At 36.7% G+C, this 19,637-nt stretch overlaps 1 protein-coding gene across 1 annotated transcript in view; it reads left to right on the forward strand.

The window, feature by feature from the left end:
* LOC138710611 (arrestin domain-containing protein 1-like) overlaps positions 1-19,637 on the forward strand; it is a 116,425-nt gene that overhangs the window by 53,152 nt on the left and 43,636 nt on the right. The window lies entirely within an intron of this gene.

A 19,637-nucleotide genomic window follows, 5' to 3' on the forward strand; every position in this document is an offset into this window, starting at 1 on the left:
TCGCAAATGTTTTTCTTCCTAAGATTTCTTCAGCGGTCGAAATAGGTGATTGATAGTCTTAAGGGAATAGATCTAAGGTATAGCTATGGAGGATATGGCAGCACTTTCCATATGAATGTCTTGTGTGATTTCTATGCAGTGAAAGAGGGCATTATCATGAAGTAGGATGATATATTTGGACAATTTGCTACGTATTCTGAACCTTTTTTCTTTTAAAGCTTGGTTTTAAAAAAACTACTTCAATGTTCTGTTATCATTGTTTGTTGATCTAACCTAAGGGAAGATCGATCAATTAGGCCTAATATCGGCCTTTCTAAGACTAAAAAAATTAACCATTATCTTGTCCCAGATGATTTCATTCTAATATTTCTGGTAGTGGTGGATCCATTCTTTGCTAGCCATTTTATTATCAGGAGTGTATTGGCATAGCCAAGTCTCATTGATTATTATCGCCACAACTTTATCCAGGAACCCTGTTTGTCCTTTTGGTTATAGAGCTAGATAATTCTTAAACAAAGTTTAACTTTTTTCATTTTGTATGTAGTTTTAACCGATAAGCAGAAATACAATGGGTTTGGAATGAATGGGGCCGTCTATTGCTTATCTTAAAATGTAGTACTAATACGTTACATTTTATTGATGAACGTTTTCGGCATATTTATGCCATCCTCAGATCTTGAAAAGTTGTCTTTTATACATGCTTGATATTATGCCACATTGGTTAAATGCAATACATAACTAACAAACAACGAAATCATAATTACACTATTTTTAAGGCGAACTTGTGATTGTTGTGTCCACATTCAGCTGTTGATTGTACAATGTCACTTCATAAATTGTTAAAACACAAAACACTAGTTAAATAAAAAGATTTAAACAAATCTATAAAACATTAATATTGAAACATTTACCACCAACAAAGCCATCCATTGTGTTTAACTTGTTTTATCAGAACATGTAAACAAAAATGAACGACGAAAATGACATCCGTCCTATAAGAATTATATCAAGTGTCATCTTTTAATTTTTTAATATTAATGTTTTATAGATTTGTTTTAATTTTTTTTTATTTAACTAGTGTTTTGTGTTTTAACAATTTATGAAGTGACATTGTACAATCAACAGCTGATTAAGGACACAGTAATCACAAGTTCGCCTTAAAATAGTGTAATTATGATTTCGTTGTTTGTTAGTTATGTATTGCATTTAACCAATATGGCAGAATATTAAGTATGTATAAAAGACAACTTTTCAAGATCTGAGGATGGCATAAATATGCCGAAAACGTTCATCAACAAAATGTAACATATTAATACTACATTGTAAGATAAGCAATAGACGGTCCCATTCATTCCAAACCCAAAGTTCAACTTTTTTTTTCTTTATTCTCTTCAGTCACGTTTTTGGACACTCATCGTGCACACTCTTTTGCAAATTTCAGGTGTTCCCTTTGCTACCAACGCTGACATTTATTCGTCGATTTTTCCGATTAAGTTCCTCAAAGAGCGTAATCTTTTCTTCGTTGACAGAAGTCGCAAAACATCCATCATGTGGCATGTTATAAACTATAGTGCGCCGATCTTTAAATGATTTGCACCACTCGAAGAATACCGAAAGAAAGGAGAATAGTTTTTTTTTGGAACTGTGTTAGAAGTCTTCCATAAATTGCAGCTTCTTTCCTCATAATGTGCTGTTCAACAGCATTCAAGACATATCACCCATGTCTGTTCTTTCCCGCTAATTTCTGACAGAAATATAAGACAGGTAATAGAAAAACAAAAGCTTGTATAGACCAGCCAAGTTCCTATTACCGACGGGCAGGAGTCCGAACTAGTGAGCTCGTTGCATGTTTCCCGTTGGAGCGATAGCTGCAACCTCATCTCCAATAGGCAATAAGAAGTTGGTGGACCTATATAATAGATTAATCCTGCCTAAAATTATATAATATAGTAAGTACGATCATACGGAATAATAAGGGTTGAAGTGTCAGTGAAATGTGTCGTAGTTCCAGTGCAGTGAGTCAGTTGAGAATGAAATAAATGTAATGTTGAAAGGTACTTGTGCATGTATGAACATATATTATATTCTCGTGGGTGTAAGTTCGAACTTAGGATTGAGATACAAATTGGACTTAGTTTAAATGTTATTTTAAGTGATCGTGCTTCATTTAATTTAAGATGCTCATTTTGATGATGATTATCATCATTATTATTAATTGTAATTATTATTAATTGCCATCATTGAGTGTAATTAGTTACCACTGCCACCGGGTATTTACCCATTTGCAGTGTAAATAAATACATACATACATTAATGCGAGGAAAATGTTATTCATTAAATATCTGGTTAGATCAAAATGAAAGGCAGCTGAGATTTACGTGCAACAGGAGTAACAGTCAGAATTCACTTTAGAGGTATTCGTAATGATGATTATAGACTTTGTATTGGTAGATATGGTTTGTGTACCTGTCATTGTTGCCCCGAATAAATGAACAAAGAAAAGCGAATGGTATAATTCATTCAACCTCCTCATGTTCAGTCCCGTAGCTTCTTTGAACGCCTAACTGCACTCGAGGAAGTTCAACTAACTGTACAAGATTGAAGCGTCCGAAATTGAACAGCGTCCTGCAATTCGTTTTTTTTTTTACTGCAGAAGAGCATATATCTGCTGAAATCCATCGCAGAATGGTTGCGGTATAGGGAAATCAGCTGTAAAGAATTGATATGCGCAATTTTTTGCAGGCAGAACATCTCTGCAAGAAAATACACGACCAGGACAAGCGCTCAAGTTCATCACATCAAATTCAATTCAACATGTTGATATTCTGGTCCAAGAGAATATGAGAATAAAAATAAGTGAACTTAGTTTATTACTAAATACCGGCCAGAGAATTATCCACAAAATTCTGCCCAAATACGTGCAGTATCGCAAAGTTTTCGCACAGTACGAACTGCTGAGCATAAAGCCGAACCTGTGGCATTTTGCCAGCGGAATCTCAGACGATACGAGGATGAAGTTGATCAGTACGCTTTGTGACAAGTGATGAATCCTTTTGAGCTACACTCCCATTGGCTTAGCATGTAATGAAAACACACCGGATGCCCTCGCCATAAAAAGCTCAAGTTTCAAGAAAATGCAGGAAAAGCCATATCATCGTTTCTCTTTGTCGATTATTGAGGACTACTCCTAGTGCAATTTCTTGAGTATGGACAAATGATGAATGCACAGCACTGTACAGACCTCTCGGAGATCTTACACAAAACATTGAGAATGTATATTAATAAGAATGATTTTCCTTCATGAAAATGCTCAAGCTCACACTGCCAGGTCAACAAGAGACGAGTTACGAAGATTTCGCTCGGAAGCAGTACCATATCCCCTTACAGTCCAGACTTATCTCCATGCGATTTTCATATTTTTGAAGGCTCGAAGAGAAGTCTGAAAGGAACCACATTTACATTTGATGAAACTGTGCAAAATGCTGTTAAATATTGGTTCACCTTCAAGCCACATGCATTTTACGAGCTGTTATCCGTCACCTGATGCCACATTGAAAGGTGTGTGTTCAGAACCGTGGCGAGTATTAAGAGTAAGTTTAATTTCTGTTAGCGATGACCGGGTTTCATTTGAACGACCGAATATATTTCCATTAAAACATTAATGCACAGTATGAATAATTTTCAGTATAATGAGTGCATGTATGATACTGCAAGCTATAGCCAAATGACCTAATTCGTAACAGATGAACAGTATCGAACATGATGTAGCGTGCTACAGAACGATGGCAATGACGATAGAAAGAACGCCCTCATATGAACCTCCAGATTGGAGTGCAGATACGCATGAAAGCTTCATAAAGGAATTGTTTTGAGGCAGGATTTTAAACAGTTCATGTGCATTACGGCAGACAACGCCCAACAGGGACGCCGCGGTGGTAATTAACAGAACTATCACGACCTCGCCCTTCACTTGGTTGGCTCGTCATGATGGACGGGGTTCTTCCGCTCCACATCAAAAACTGTGGCATCTTGACGCTGCCTTGAACTACCATAAGCACATAACTATGCAAAAGATTTGTTTTCTCCTCTGGCGCTTTACAGTATTTATTAGGTGGATCCCATAGTTATTATAGTGAACTTAAAATTACAGGGACATCACTTTATTTTTACCAACATTTTTAATATTAACCTGGCTATACTCGGAAACACTGTTACCCCCTTTCCATTATAGAAGTTTCGTGTTACTAGTGCAATATGTAAACAAATCATTTTACTAACTATAGGAGGAGAGAAAAGTAGTGTATCAATTTATGTTACAGGGAAATACGGTATTACGATTTACAGTTTGATCATTACTTTTACAATGTTTTATCAAAATACAGTAGAATAATAACAGGTTTTTTTCACAAACTCAACTCTTCAGGCGGTTGTATTCATTATATGATTAACTCCACTTTTTGTTATTTCAGAGTTTCTAAGTCGGTAATGCATTAAATTGACCATATTTTCAGTGGTCAATGTGACTAACTCCATAGTTCAGTAAAAAGTCCATAGAATGCAGTATTCTTCTTGACTACATCATAGAATTAATAATGAGTATTTAACTTTAACCTTGAATATCTCAAAATCTTTGGAAAAGGAGTTAATCATGTTCACTTCTCATCGCTTCATATAATGTCTACTTTATTCAGCATATTACCGTATTTTCGGTAATTCTAATCTTCACTTCTGCTCAGTCTACACAGATGAAGTTACCCAGTCATGCTACACACCGTACCTGTGCGAAATAAGCTATAGAAAATGCAACTATATTTCTGAAACACGCTATACTCTGTAGTGTTTACTTCATTGCTAGCAGACTTCGAATGCAACAGCGGCCGTAAGTTTGTGTGGCTGACGGGAGCAAGGACATTAGTGAAAGGGGTGGAAGTCACGTACATTCAGAAACGCAGGTACAATAAAAAATGCAAGTAAAAATAAAGTGATGTCCCGGTACTTTAACGTTTCATTTCTCAAAGATTCCTGAAATTCTATTTTAGTTATTCACTAGGTCTATATTGAAACTTCGATCTCGTTTACACTCCACACACGGAACTGATGTCTCATTTGTGTTGTGTTCGTTAATGAGCAAATGAAACTGAGAGATTTATAACTTTACAAAATAATTATAGTCTACAAAAGGCACAAGTAAGTGTGAGTCACGTTTCACATTCAACATTTCCACAATAAATTCTACTTAAGAAACATTTCACACAAAATTGTCCGTTACATATAAACAGTTGTGACTATATTAGGCAGAGGTCTCTTGGAATGCGTATCACACAGAGTCCAGATTTTGGTATCACAGTGCTGCCAATATCTGGAAAGATAAATAAGCGGCAGATTTATCCTAGAACATAACGAAGAAAAGAATGTTTTCGTAAGCTATGATTATCAAATATTTACCCTGGATCATACCGAAAAAAGGGAAATTTACCCTTGAACCAAGGCAATACCACTGAGTTACGTCATCACTGTGTGTGAAAATGTCGGACCAAATCATTAGTCGGGTGTATAAGAAAGGAAGATGTTTGGAAGCGGAATGGGTAGCTTATAACTAGGGGGCGGATGTTGATCAAAAGTCATCTTCTTAATTTTCACATTAGGACGATGCCTAGTAATATAGAAATCCTTTCTATGTTAATATCAGCGTAAAAAACTAATTTCTTATATTGCATTTTTTGCATTTTTGATTAACTAATAAATAATTTTTACATTTTTCGGCATGTTTTGGTCACTTTTAATACTCTGAAGAACTTTTACATCATTTTTCAATATATTGGATTTGGACAGATTGAAAGAACTTGCCACAATAAAGTCATTTGTCTTTCTGTGACATACCTGATATAGTTTGTTCCAAATCCTCATTTACACTAGTCACTAAATCACACCAGTTTCAATCTGCTTTGCATAGGGCCACCAGACCAACCTGGGGTCTTAGTCCTGATATATTGCGAACAATATATCATGGCGCTTTCGAACCATTGATATTATACTGTGTCTCGGCATTTCAAAATATACTTCACAAAAAGTGGGTTCAAAATAAATTGATACAAATCCAGCGTGGATTCATTCCACGAATCACGAAGGCTTACAGAACCACATCGACAGACGCAGCCCTAGTGATCGCGGGTATACCACCATTGTTTTTAACAGCCATGGCTAAAGCTGAAATCTCTAACGTGAAAAGAAATGGGATATTTATAGACCAAGAATCATATCTTGAGGTGGAAAAAAGATCACATTTTCAATTAACTGGTCATCCGAAAGATTTTCACCGTGCATCAAATACATGTACAGATCGACATGAATACAACATCTATACTGACGGCTCTCGGTTGCAAAAGGAGAACGACGTCACCTTGGTGGGCTGTGCTTTTGTTACCTACTACAACACTACTGAAGTCCACTCTGCCACGTTCCGCCTGGCGCCCATGTGCTCCGTGTTCCAAGCAGAACTCTTTGCCATCTTGCAAGCAGTGAAATGGAGCATTATCAACGGGATTGACTCATGTATTCACAGCGACTCTCAATCTGCCTTACAAACCATTGACGATAAATACAACTTGCATTCTATAGCCGTCGAAATTAGATCCCTAATATTTAAATTTGAAGGTCGTATTTGCTTAATGTGGGTGCGCGGCCACACAGGTACTGAAGGAAACGAAAGAGCGGATACATTAGCGAAGCAAGCGGCCTCAACCAACTCAGAATATAAATATTCCACCTGTCCTATTTCGTACATCAAGCAGAAGATCAAGCACACAACTACACTCAAGTGGAATACATACTGGAACTCTAGTGTTAAAGGCTCTGTGACCAAGAAATCATTCTTTCCCAATGTACAAGACAGACTATGTTGCAGTCAGTTCTCAACCGACTTCTTTTACACCCAATTTATGACCGGCCATGGAAAATTCGGTTCCTACTTTGAAAGATTTAGGATCAAAAGTGCAGAAGAATCTCTGTGCATATGCAAAGAGAATCAGACTGTTGAACATTTGATTTTTCACTGTCCAGTGTTCGAAAGGAAAAGACACTTTTTAAGATATCATATCTCGGATTGCAATTTAAATTACTCCACACCCCTTTACCATTTTCTTAGAAAAAAATGTTGTTACAAACAATTCACAGAGTTTATACACCACATCCACGCAAGACTGTAGCTGTTAATTGTATATAAATTAATGATGTTATAAAATCCTAATGCACTATGTAAAACAAGGTGTCTATCTTTGGGACATAATAATAGTAATGACAACAATAACTATGTTTGTATTATAGATTTTACTATTGTTGAGTATTTGATGACAGGTATATAGTTTGTAACCATAAGTAATTTTGTTTTTATTTTTTCTTTACTATCGCAAACCAACTATATAATAGGTATTTTATTTGTAACTACGCCAATTCTGTGCATTATCTCATTAATATTGCTTAAAATTATGTATAAGATCACAAATTAATGTAATAATCTTGCAATTTCTCTACACCTTTGATTATAATTTCTAATTTTATTTCATTTTGTTTTAACTGAAAGTAATTATTGCATAACGTATTTAGTATTGTTTACTGTCTCTTAATTAGTGTATTTATATTGCAACTATGATTCACACCTACTATTAATTCTTTAAAATTGTGTATTATCACTACATAATGTATTTCACATGTAACAAACTACAACCCTAATATACCAAAGGTAAAATAGGGTTTCAATATTTGGATAACAATAATAATAAATCCTCATTTAGCATAGCATTATCCATATCTGTTTGACTATTATCCATATGCATTTTATTCACATGAATATGTAGACCACGGGCTCCCTTAAAATTCTTATTACAAAAAGGATAAATATGTACCAGTTACTTGAAGTTAAATTCTCCATCAATTATATAGATACGTATATCTTCAAAAGTCAATTAAGATAAAAAAAATTCTTGCGTTACTAAGTAAACATAGTTGTACTGTCAGAATAAAAAATAAATAAGTCGAAATTCTTGACAATTTTCACGACACTAAACAACACTAAACTAATGTACCATCCAAAAAATTAAATACAGAAGACAAATTCAGATCATCTAACACGCTAAAATGTCAAACATATAATAATACTCGTAATTCACAAATCCTGTAATATTTCAATGCTTGTTATTCCAAGGCCCATTAACTTCAAAATTTAAGACACGGAATATTTAAGAATTCAATTCACGTGGTAGTCTGGTCACATATACACGTAGCATATATGGAAAGTGATTCTACTGAATTTCTGGGTTAGTTACAAGCAATGAATGAACAAAATATTATGTCACTGTCACTGTCACTGACTTGCTACAAAACATTCGACGATCAAATCCGAGTATAGCTTTTTAATGACAACAGAATGAATCTAGTAGGCTCTGATAGGAAATAAAACGGCAAAGTTAAAGCCTGGCCAACTCTCCGTTCCCATTCTCCGGCAAGCTTTCAATGCTCAAATTTGAATACATTTATTTAAAAATTTTTTCCGTTCTCATTCCCGTTGTAGTTTCTGTTCCAAGTTTATTGTGAACCAGCATCAACATCATTCCGTCAACGTGTGTCCATTCCATTATCATATTCAGAGCATTTTTCTTTGATACCGGCCAACATTGTAGAGGAGGAATGTGAGGTTTCCTGTATGTACTCTGGGTACATAGCCAACCTTAGCAGAGTCGATCGAGTGTGAGTGAGAATACATGTAACTGAGGGACCAGCAATATTCTATGTCCTGGCTGGGTCGTAAAAATCACTCAATCAAACTTCTTTAGATGTCAAGTCCTGATTACATGCAATAGTGACATCGATCAGCATAATCTCCTAACTAAATTGCATTGCTTATTAATTACTAATTTATTATTCTGCAACCTGTTGATCGTAACAAATTGTACACTAATTCACAGAAACAACTGGCTGGTACATGATCATAGCAGCTACTTCGTTATTAATATAAGGCCAACATTTTGATTATAGGCTATTTTAGACAAGTTTGTAAGTTCTCGTGTGAGATGGTTGTTTTAATTCCCACGCAATAGCTCATAGTATCATTCTAAACAGAATAAATTCAAAGGTCAGGGAATTTGTTTAATGGAAACAGAGCTGTTTCACGCAGACTAATGGGAGGTTGACGAAGGGACAGACACATCAAAATTAATGTGTTACATTAAAGTCAAACCCTGCCCAGCACGCAAATAGATGTCAAGTCAGTCAGTATACTACAGGGAAAAAATTGGTGTCCGGTATACATTAGAAGACTTCCATCATGACCAGAGCGTTGTACCATTAGCTGAACGCACAGTCGATAGTGCATCCGCTTTCCATACCACCTCATAAATAATAATACAAACGTCAACAACAATAAAAAAAACTTGAAAAACACCAATGCCAACATTAATACATTACTCTAATACAACCACTAACAACTATAAACAAAAATCAACGGCAAACTACCATTAACATACTACAAGGCGAGTCAAAGAAACAGAAGATATTTTTATTTTTTGTTGGTACTGCATCGATTACTTTAGGAGGCTTAGATTAACTGTCGTTGTTTAGCCTGACTGTTGTTATTAAACATGGAGCAATGGACTGGTAAGCAACGAGGATTTGCTGTAAAATCTAATTACATAAATGGTCAATGCGCAGCAATTTCTCGTAGGGAGTTTCGCCGCCACTTCAAATTCTGTCTCATCATCCTGTGCTCTCTTCACACGCGATTAAAATCTAGGTTCACTGTTTAGAAGAAATAGGCCATATTTCTTTGAGGATGTCAATGATCGTGTGCAAACTGTTAATGCAGCTCGATATGTGATAATGATTGAAAAAATTTTAAGTGGATGATTGAGAAGAAGAAATTTTCGTACATAACAGATCAACTTTATTTCAGCAAGATGGCCCAACAGCACATTGCAGCCATCTACATGATGGAAATGCGAAATTTGTTTGGAAATCATGTCATATCCAGAAATGAGGACATTCCCTGGCCTGCACGATCCCCCGATTTAAGTGCATGTGATTTCTTTTAGGGGGGAGTTACAGTAAAAAGTAAGGTATAAACAAACAAACCGCAAAACACAGAACAGCTGAAGACAGCAATTCGTGAAGAAATTTCAAACATCACAGTCGAAAAGTTGCAAAATGTAATGAGCAGGCTTAGGTTCCGGGACACTTTAGCAACCAATGTACGCACAACTTGACTATAGAGATCCTTGAACATAGTATACAGACATACTGTGAATGCAAACAACGACGTCAATGTGCTGCGTTATATTCTACTGTTAATAATACAATCTAGTGACGGTGGAAAAAGAAGTAGGATACATACGTCACAAGTTTTCATATCCCTCGACGACGTTGAAGGCGTTAGCGTTAAAATTAACAACCTTGTACATACTTGCAGCTAGTTCGAAAAAACTGTTCACTATTAACTGAAAATGCACTATGATGGCCTGAGTTCGTTTCGTAGGGAGAGACGGAAGAATACTGTACCTCTGATCACGAACTGGATTGTACACTAACGCTCAGGTAAACAAAATTCTTTATGAATGGCAATATTTTGTACGGAGTAACATAAATTTGTTTCTTGAAAAATTCAGCAAAATGTTGACTTACTGACTAAACAGGACAATAAGTCATAACCGAAACAAGTCCGACACATCTATACAATGTTCGTTGAGATAAAAACAAGTCAGAGAATATAATCAATACATCTCCCCCATTGTTATCTTCAGTGCCGTATTTAGTGGGTGACAAACTGGGCACTTGTATAGGGCGGCAGTTTTTACGGGGCGGCAAATTTCTAGGAACTCATGCAAAACTTGGGTGAAATGGAGAAGATATATCTGGTATTTGGTAGACATGCAAATATTGTTGTTTGTCAATGACAGAGCAAGGAGGAAGCCTCTTGTGATCTACATTAGTGTTCTGTGTCCTGGAGAAACCCATTTACAAGCACATGTAAATTTAAGGCGGTTAGAATAACAGTGAAATAAGTAATGTTTTGAGAATAAATTGCGTTTCAACAGGGGATAATAACACCGAAATAAAACCGAGGTTGTAATCGATAGAGAACCAAGAAGACTTAAGCAGCAACAATGAAATTTGTCTAAAAAGTATGGGATAACAGCCTATACATGAAAGTACATTCAACTGATTTTTATAAAAATAATAACTTAGTTATAATCCTCATCTCATTTATGTTTATAATTTCAATTATGAAAAAAATTGCATTATTTTTAGGGAAGTGCAAAAAAGCCAAATTAGTTAAGCTCACACAAAAATTGAATTTAGTGAAGTGTAAAAAGCCAAAATTAAAATAAATCCTGTGCGAGGAGGGCGTTGGTTATCGCTTATGAGTTTCTCACGCAGCAATATATTACAGTACAACAGTGGATTAATTTTAATAGAGTCTTATAAATACGTTCTGCTTAAATCGGTTAATTATTTATAAGAACAAAGAGAGAAGACATTGCGTGCTTTGTTACTCCATAACACAAATTTAGTCCAGTCTGCATTGAAGAGGTTGATGACGTGTTGCAAAAGGTCAGCGTCCCTTTCAACTTGAGCTATTAATCCTTTGTAATGCTTGAAAGTGATAAAACGTTTTTCCAACTATGAATTGGACTAATATACGCCGATTAACAGCAAATAAAGGAGTAATTAAATAAGTAAATAGCCTAATGTACTTTGTCATTCATTTATAGTTCTACCCAAGGTCAGCTTTTTCACTGCAAACCCAGCATTCTCCAATCTTTCCTATTTTCTGCCTTCCTCTTTGTCTCCTCATATCATCCGTATATCTTAATGTCATCTATCATCCGTCATCTTTTTCTGCCCCGAACTCTTCTCCCGTTCACAATTTCTTCCAGTACATTCTTCGAAAGGCACTTTCTTCTCAACCAGTGACCCGGCCAATTTCTTTTCTTCTTTCTGATCAGTTTCAGCACAATTCTTTCTTCATACACTCTTTCTAACACAGCTTCGTTTCTTATTCTATCCGTCCACTTCACATATCCACATTTCAAATGTTTGTACTCGCTTCTTTTCACGTCGTCGTAATGTCCATATTTCTGCCCCATACAATGCTACACTCCACACAAAGCACTTCACCAGTCTCTTTCTCCAGAGGTCCGCAGAAGTTGCTTCTTCAATTAAAAACTTCCTTTGCCATTGCTACTTCCTTTTGACTTCTTGGCAGCAGCTCATGTTACTGCCTATAGTACATGCCAAGAATCTGAAGCTGTCCACTTGCTCTACTGTCTCATTTAGAATGTTTAGTTAAAATGAGCGTACCGGAGGTAACACTTAAATTCGTATTACATGATTTACGTGCTTCACAACATACTTTCAGTTCTCCATCACGTTACAAATTAAATTAGTCCTAGGTCTACTGTTTACGTATTTTCCGAAACTACCATTTAAAAATATAGGGTTTTTCGAAAGTAAGACTTAACTGTAATTGCTCAAATTTTCTTCATTTTCTACAGCATCTTAAAATTCTGGCACTGATTTACAAAAAAATATCTCTTATTTATATATTCAATTATATATATTATATATATAATTATCAACACACTCATTTTGAATGAAACAGTCCACATCTGTGGAGTAACCTTTAGTGCGTCTGGCCGCGAAACCAGGTGGCCCGGGTTCGATTCCCGGTCGAGGCAAGTTACCTGGTTGAGGTTTTTCCTGGATTTTCCCTCAACCCAATATAAGCAAATGCTGAGTAGCTATCGGTCCTGGACCCCGGACTCATTTCACCGGCATTATCACCTTGATCTCATTCAGATGCTAAATAATCTAAGATGTTGATAAAGCGTCGTAAAATAACCTACTAAAAGCAAATGAATTAAACAGAGAAGAAAGGATTTAAAATAATCAAAATTGTACAAGATATCAGCGAAACCAATTTTCCCAGCACAAATTGCACCCCCTCTCTAATTTAAAAATATAATAAAATTATCCTTGACAATAAAAGTATTTTGAACTCTAAAAATTGTTTATTAATCTACAAATATTGTCTAATCACTAAACCGAATTCCGGTACAAAATTAATTTAGGACGTGTAGAAATTAAATTTTGAATGTTACTAAATTGTACATGTACATACCCCCTTAATATCACTTTGGCAATAAAACATGTTGAAGTGTTGTCTATAATTAATTAAAATTTTTAATATTTAGCACGTGAAGATAATTTTTAAGTATAAGTTATTTGGTGATCCAAGTTACAGAGTAGTGCGTGAAGTGATTTACTTCACACAATTGCTCTTTTTACACAGCGGTATCGTGAATGTTCACTTCACTCTCGCTGATAACAGTCCTTGAAATACAACTTTACTCACTGTCGTAGAAAAAGCACCGTTTTATTTAACGTTATTGATCATAGCAGAATGTTATTTTCGAGACGTGTGCAAAGATTCTTCATTGGTTTTCCTGACATCGGTTTTTCAGTTACACAACGTCGAATGAAACCGAGCCGGCCAATCAGGCAAATGAAATATTCCAACCAACACCCGTGCTCGGCGTCCAGAACGCTAGTGTCATTCGTTAACACTAGGCTACAGCGGATATCAACATCATGTTTTCGGTAAAATTTAACTGATTAGTTCGTTTTACCTGCCATGTGGGTTCCTGTGCTAGATCGGCAACTCTACAGAAATGAATCTGTTTACGCAACGAGAATGTCCAGCGAAGTATATCTCAAGTGAGAAATCCGATGGTTGAGAAAGAAGAATAGTAGAGTTTGAACTGAAATGAATTTTAAAGGAAGGAGGGCACTACGACCCAGCACTGCGACCTTATCAGATTTTTTGCTCTAACCCTCAAGCTAGAGGCATTTTCAAACCCGCACGGTTGACTGTATATCCTCCTTCTAAGGTTTAAGGTTTGTTTTGGATGGTCATTACTTCTCATCTTAATGTAAACTTCAACTTGAACTGCTTTAAGAACCTAAATGAATGATGTGGGCTAATGAAATGCTACTGAAATTGGCCGTAGAATAATTCACAAGCATCTGCATTGCTGTCACTTTCCAATGATTCTAAAGCCCACAGTGAGGGAGGGTATGTTGAATTTGTATTATTATAATTTTCAACTAAATAGTAGGAGATAATTTGAGCTTCATGAAGTTGTACCGGTATAAGACCTTTAACAAAGACATTTTCCACTTAGGAAAGATTTCAGTAGTAACTTAACACTCAGTTCAACTACATGCCACACTCTGAATTCTTCTTAATAGGTCTACAGTATATTAATTTGATGAACGAATGTTTTGAATAGTCCGGTACTATGCTTCTCATGTAGTGGAGATAGGGGAGGGAAAGAGGTTGGATTGATCACGATGAATATTTGCGCAGCTTGAATAAATTGGCACTTGCGCAACTTTATAACGCCTGACTACAGTAGTTCGCTGCGTACCCAGGTTTCGAGCAGGCAACCCCACACGTCCCTCGAACAGCCACCTCCGGGAGCCGGCGTTCGGGGAATGCTATGGAATATTGACAAAATGATGTTGATGCCTCATATAAGGAAACGGAAGAATCCTGAGAAAACTCCAACTGCGACCTTGTCCGCCACAAGTGTCACTATGACTTTTCAATGTAAAATTCCAGACCTGACCGAGAATCGAACAGGCTGAAAGTCTGACCACTCAATCACCACAAGGGAGTTACTCTCCAGCACTTCTACCCCACTATCTTAATCAAATTACTAGCTCTAGTTTACACTTTATATAGGCCTATTTCTAGGTATGGGTTCCGCCATCGTCTGGGGTTCGTATGCTTTGCAAAGATGTCTGCAACGATGATCTTAACTTTCTTTCACAAATTCCTGGAAACCTCCTCAATTTTGTATGTACCGGGTTGTTTCCGATCTCTGATAACGAATTTGAATGACATCATGTGCGTCAGGAGTCACACGACAGCTGAACTGTGGCGCGAGGTGACAGACCAGTAGTGAGTGAGTGATCTCATAGTCAAAGTGCACGGCGACTCACAGCAGAAATTCCCAAGAAAATGGAGCTTTTTTCTGGAAGGGGTACATAACAACCCTTTCCGATGCCAAGTACAGTTAAGTGAAAATAAAAGAAGCATGCAATAAACGAGGTTTCGTTATTTCCAAGAAAGGCATCTTCTGTGTACTTAATAAGATTGGTAAAGCTCGAATGAAATTAATTTGTATCATCTCGTGGGGTGCGGCGACTTGTGACGGGGGGTGGATTCGCTTGCTTTTTCACTCTGGAATTAATCCCATCCGAGCTTTGACAGTCTTATTAGATAAACACAAGATGTCTTTCTTGAAAATAATGAAACTACGTTTTTTGCAGGCTCCTATTATTTTCACGTAACTGTACTTGGCATCGGAAACGGTTATGTACCCCTCTCAAAAAGGCTCGATTTTCTTGGACATTGCTACTGTGATACACCGTGCACTCTGATTATGAAATCACTCATTGCTACTGTGATACACCGTGCACTCTGATTATGAAATCACTCACTACTGGTCTGTCACCTCTCGCCGCAATTCAGCTGTCGGTGTGATTCCTGACGCACATGACGTCATTCAAATTCGTTATTAGAGATCGGAAACAATTCTGTAATTTTCTTTTATGTAGAGTGATGAATTGTGAGACTTAGGTAATTAAAACTTCATCTTTTCTACCCATCTGCTACACTGTGAAATCTAATCACTTGTGCCATATTTCTTTAATATGTATATAAATCCCAACACCGACAAAGAAACCGACCAAAGAATCTTTCTAATTTTTGTTAAAATTTAAAATTAGTAAGAAAGCGTATGCGTTAACATAGGAATGCAAACTTTACCGTAAAATGAAGTCATACCAGAGAACATCAATAAAACAAGAGTCATACCAGAATATTCCTATGATGGCTGAGTGGTCAGGCCTTCAGTCTGTCACCCAGGCGGTCCGGGTTCGAGTTCCGATCACGCCTGGCATTTTGCATTTCGCAAAGCTGGATCGTAGTGCTCCTGTCCATTCCATCCACGATATGAATATAAACATAACCACAAAGATAAGTGGTAATCATAGAAACATAACAACAATACCATTTCATCAGATTCTGTTGTCTATTTCAGGGTATTGTTTCAAAATATCGTTATATAATTGTGAATATAGGCTACATATTATAGAGTTTTCAAAGTCTTATATTAATGTGTTATGTTCAAGTTTAAGCACGCGTAAATCATTGTGAATGCTTTCGTTAAATAATATAGACATAAAGCCTTATGCATATTTATGTTTAATTTTTTATGTGACTGGATCCTAAAGATACAAGAAATTAATCGATTTCATTAATAAACATTTCGTGCGAACCTATTATTAAAAACTAGTAAGGTTGCTAATAAGACATTGTTACTATAGATTTCATTATTCATTATTAACGTACTACCAAGTTCCATGAAGTTTCTTTGTAAAAAGTGTTATTACACTTGAGGAATTCATTAGTGATGAAATAAACTATATTTTCGGGGCACGGAGTGTATTGGATGAAGCTGCCCGAAAATTCCAAACCTACGTATGAAAAGCGGTATGCCATATTTTCTTTATGAAGAAGATGTAGGCTAAAACATTAGAGGCGAATGAGGATGTTTCCATTAGCCTATTTTTCAGAAAAATCTAAAAAGGTTACGTATTTCAAGCTAAAGCAAGTACAGAGCTATTCATTAGATCGTGAAACATTAAAAAAATTCGTAACTACTAAACTACAGAACGAACAACAAATTATTTTACACTAAAATAAAGAGAAACTTTCCAAGTTTTGTTACATACATCACAGATGGTCAATGTGTCCACCTTTGCTAATACGGCATACATCTATGCGGTAATCCATCTCGCTCCATACACGCTCCAGCATATCACGGTTCTCCAGAGCCACGGCAGCTGTAATCCGGTGGCGAAGTTCCTGGATATCAGCGGTGAGCTGAGGCACATAGACAATGTCTTTCACAAACCCCCACAAGAAGAAGCCACACGTAGTTAAATCCGGTGATCGTGGTGGCACTTCATTAACGTCATCTTCTCGTCTTGTTTGTCCGATCCATCTCTGGGGCAAATTTTGATTAAGATACTCTCGCACGTTGTTGTGATAGTGACAGGGAGATCCATCATCCTGAGAAATGTAATCATTGCTGTCTTCATTCAGCTGAGGCATCAGCCAGTTTTGTAACATGTCCAAGTAAATCATTCCAATGACGGTGGGCTCTACAAAGAAAACTGGCCCATACACCTTCTCTTTCGAAATCACACAGAAGACATTCACCTTAGATGAGTCTCGCACGTGCTCTATGACTGCGCGGGAAATTTCAGTTCCCCATATGCGCACATTGTGCCGATTCACTTTTCCGAAGAGATGAAAAGTTTCTTCGTGGCGATGAGTAAATCATCGAAACAGTCTACTTAAAATCTTTGACGAGGTCCTTGCATATTCCAACATACAAAACGATTACTCACGTTTAGTAAACGTCATTTTTCCATTATTGATAACTACTGCCACCTAGCGATAAATCATGGCAACTAAGAGCGGCCTTTCCCCTCCGAAGCTGCTGGCTCTTTCGACCGGCCTCCGTGGATTGTATTCATGCGATGATGGCTAGCTTCTGCAACGGAACCCGGGGCAGACCTTCTCGGGGAAGACTTCCGCCTCGGTCCGTTAAGGGAGCCTGGGGGGGGGGGGTTGCCGGTGCGCGTAGAGGATCGGTGGGCACGCAACTCATCCCATATCGGGGAGGTGTACAATAGACCTCAGGTCGTAGTGCGTGGGATGTTCCCTCCCTCCCTCCCTCCCTCCCTCCAAACAAGTTAAAAAAAAGGCCATTGATTTGTCCTCCAATATTATTTATACTAAATTTTGTCCAAATCAATTCAAGCATGGCCAAGGTATTTAAGAGGAATCACAACCACTTTAAAAATTCTTCTTCTTTTCGTAAACCAGAATAGAAGTCAATTTATATAAAGGCCTAGTTCTTAAGAACCTGGAATCCGTGCTCTCCATTTATTGCGTGTTGTGTTGCCCATACGTTACATAACAAAATTAACTATATCGTATTTCATGTTAGATATTTTTAAATAGATATTGACAAACATTAATTTCAATAACCAAGGAGTATACAGACACATATCTTGTCAGACATGAGGATAATGCATATTTTAAGTTTAAATTGGTACGTTCCCTGCAATTAAAACAATTGAAAAGCTGTAAATATACTCATCATGAATATTTATATAAAAGGTACCTTGATCTTATTACGTGCGAAAGGAAACTTTCATGAATATGAAACACTTAATTGCAGGCTCGGGACTCCATAAGTATGGAGAATGGTTCTATTTAGGAAAGCCACAACTTGTGGGATCGCATTGCCACATTGAAGCCAAGAAGGTCCCAAAACATAACTCAGTAAAATTAAGCATAACCTTGATTCATCCACACGTAAGAAACTAATCTGTGACAACAAACCTTCAGTTGTAGCGACATACAGTACATGTAACCTATTCCTTCCTCGTAATTAACGCACTTTCCAATATAAATTATGTATGCATGAGATAGAAGTCTAAACGCAAGGCTGTAAACCGGTAAAATACTGTATTACAATGATACAATATAGAACGTTGTGGTGTAGGTTGGGCGTTTCAACCATGCAGTGAAATGAAACATTTCCATAACCACAACCACTACGAACGCCAAAAATATCAACAAAAATTTCCGGAACATAGCTGTGTTAAGTAGCAAGAATAGGCGGAGCTAGAAAATTTTATTATGGGGTGCCCTTGTGCCGCAACTTTTGTAACCTGAAACTACAGCTGGGCTGCTGGGCTACAATGAAACATTTCCAATATTCTTCGTTCATTTTATGTCCAACATACGCCTATACAATATCATTAGCAGCCTCTATATTAAGAGAAAAAATCTAAATATTTGTTCCCAGCATCTGACACTCGTTTATTGTTTTCTGGGCTACTTAAAGCATGGCACCACTAGTGATTTTATTGTTTTGAAAACCATACTGAATAAAATATTATGTTTTGTAAATATACATCTTGATTACACAACTTTTAACACTATATCACTTCGGAATATGTATTATACGTCTTTTTCTTGTTAAATTTTATCGTACCTGGTTAACATGCTTCGGCTTGCTATTGGCCAACTTCAGAACTGGTTGTTGTTGGTCTTGTCGCCTTTTGTTTTGTTTTCTGTAGGGCTGTGTTTGTGTAGTGTAATGTGGAGTCAAAAAGTGTGTGTGTTCTGAAATTGAGTTGTGTGTTGAGAATTTCATTTGGATGTGTTTTTGTGTGTCTGTATATTTAGTATTGTTCTAGTGTGTTTATTTTCTGGCTTTTTGTTTGGATGTGTAGAATTTCCATGTCTGTGCTGATGTCTCTGTAGGTGTGGTTAGCATTTGTGATGTGTTCTGCATATGTGGAAGTGTTTTGTAATTTTGTTATGGCTGTGATGTGTTCTTTATAACGTGTTTGAAATGATCTGCCTGTCTGTCCTATGTTGCAGGTGTTGTAATTTAATTTCTTGAATGAGGTTGCAATCTTGTGTGTGTTTTTGT

This window comes from Periplaneta americana, chromosome 12 (assembly GCF_040183065.1).
Source record: "Periplaneta americana isolate PAMFEO1 chromosome 12, P.americana_PAMFEO1_priV1, whole genome shotgun sequence".
NCBI classification, from domain to species: Eukaryota; Metazoa; Arthropoda; class Insecta; order Blattodea; family Blattidae; genus Periplaneta; species Periplaneta americana.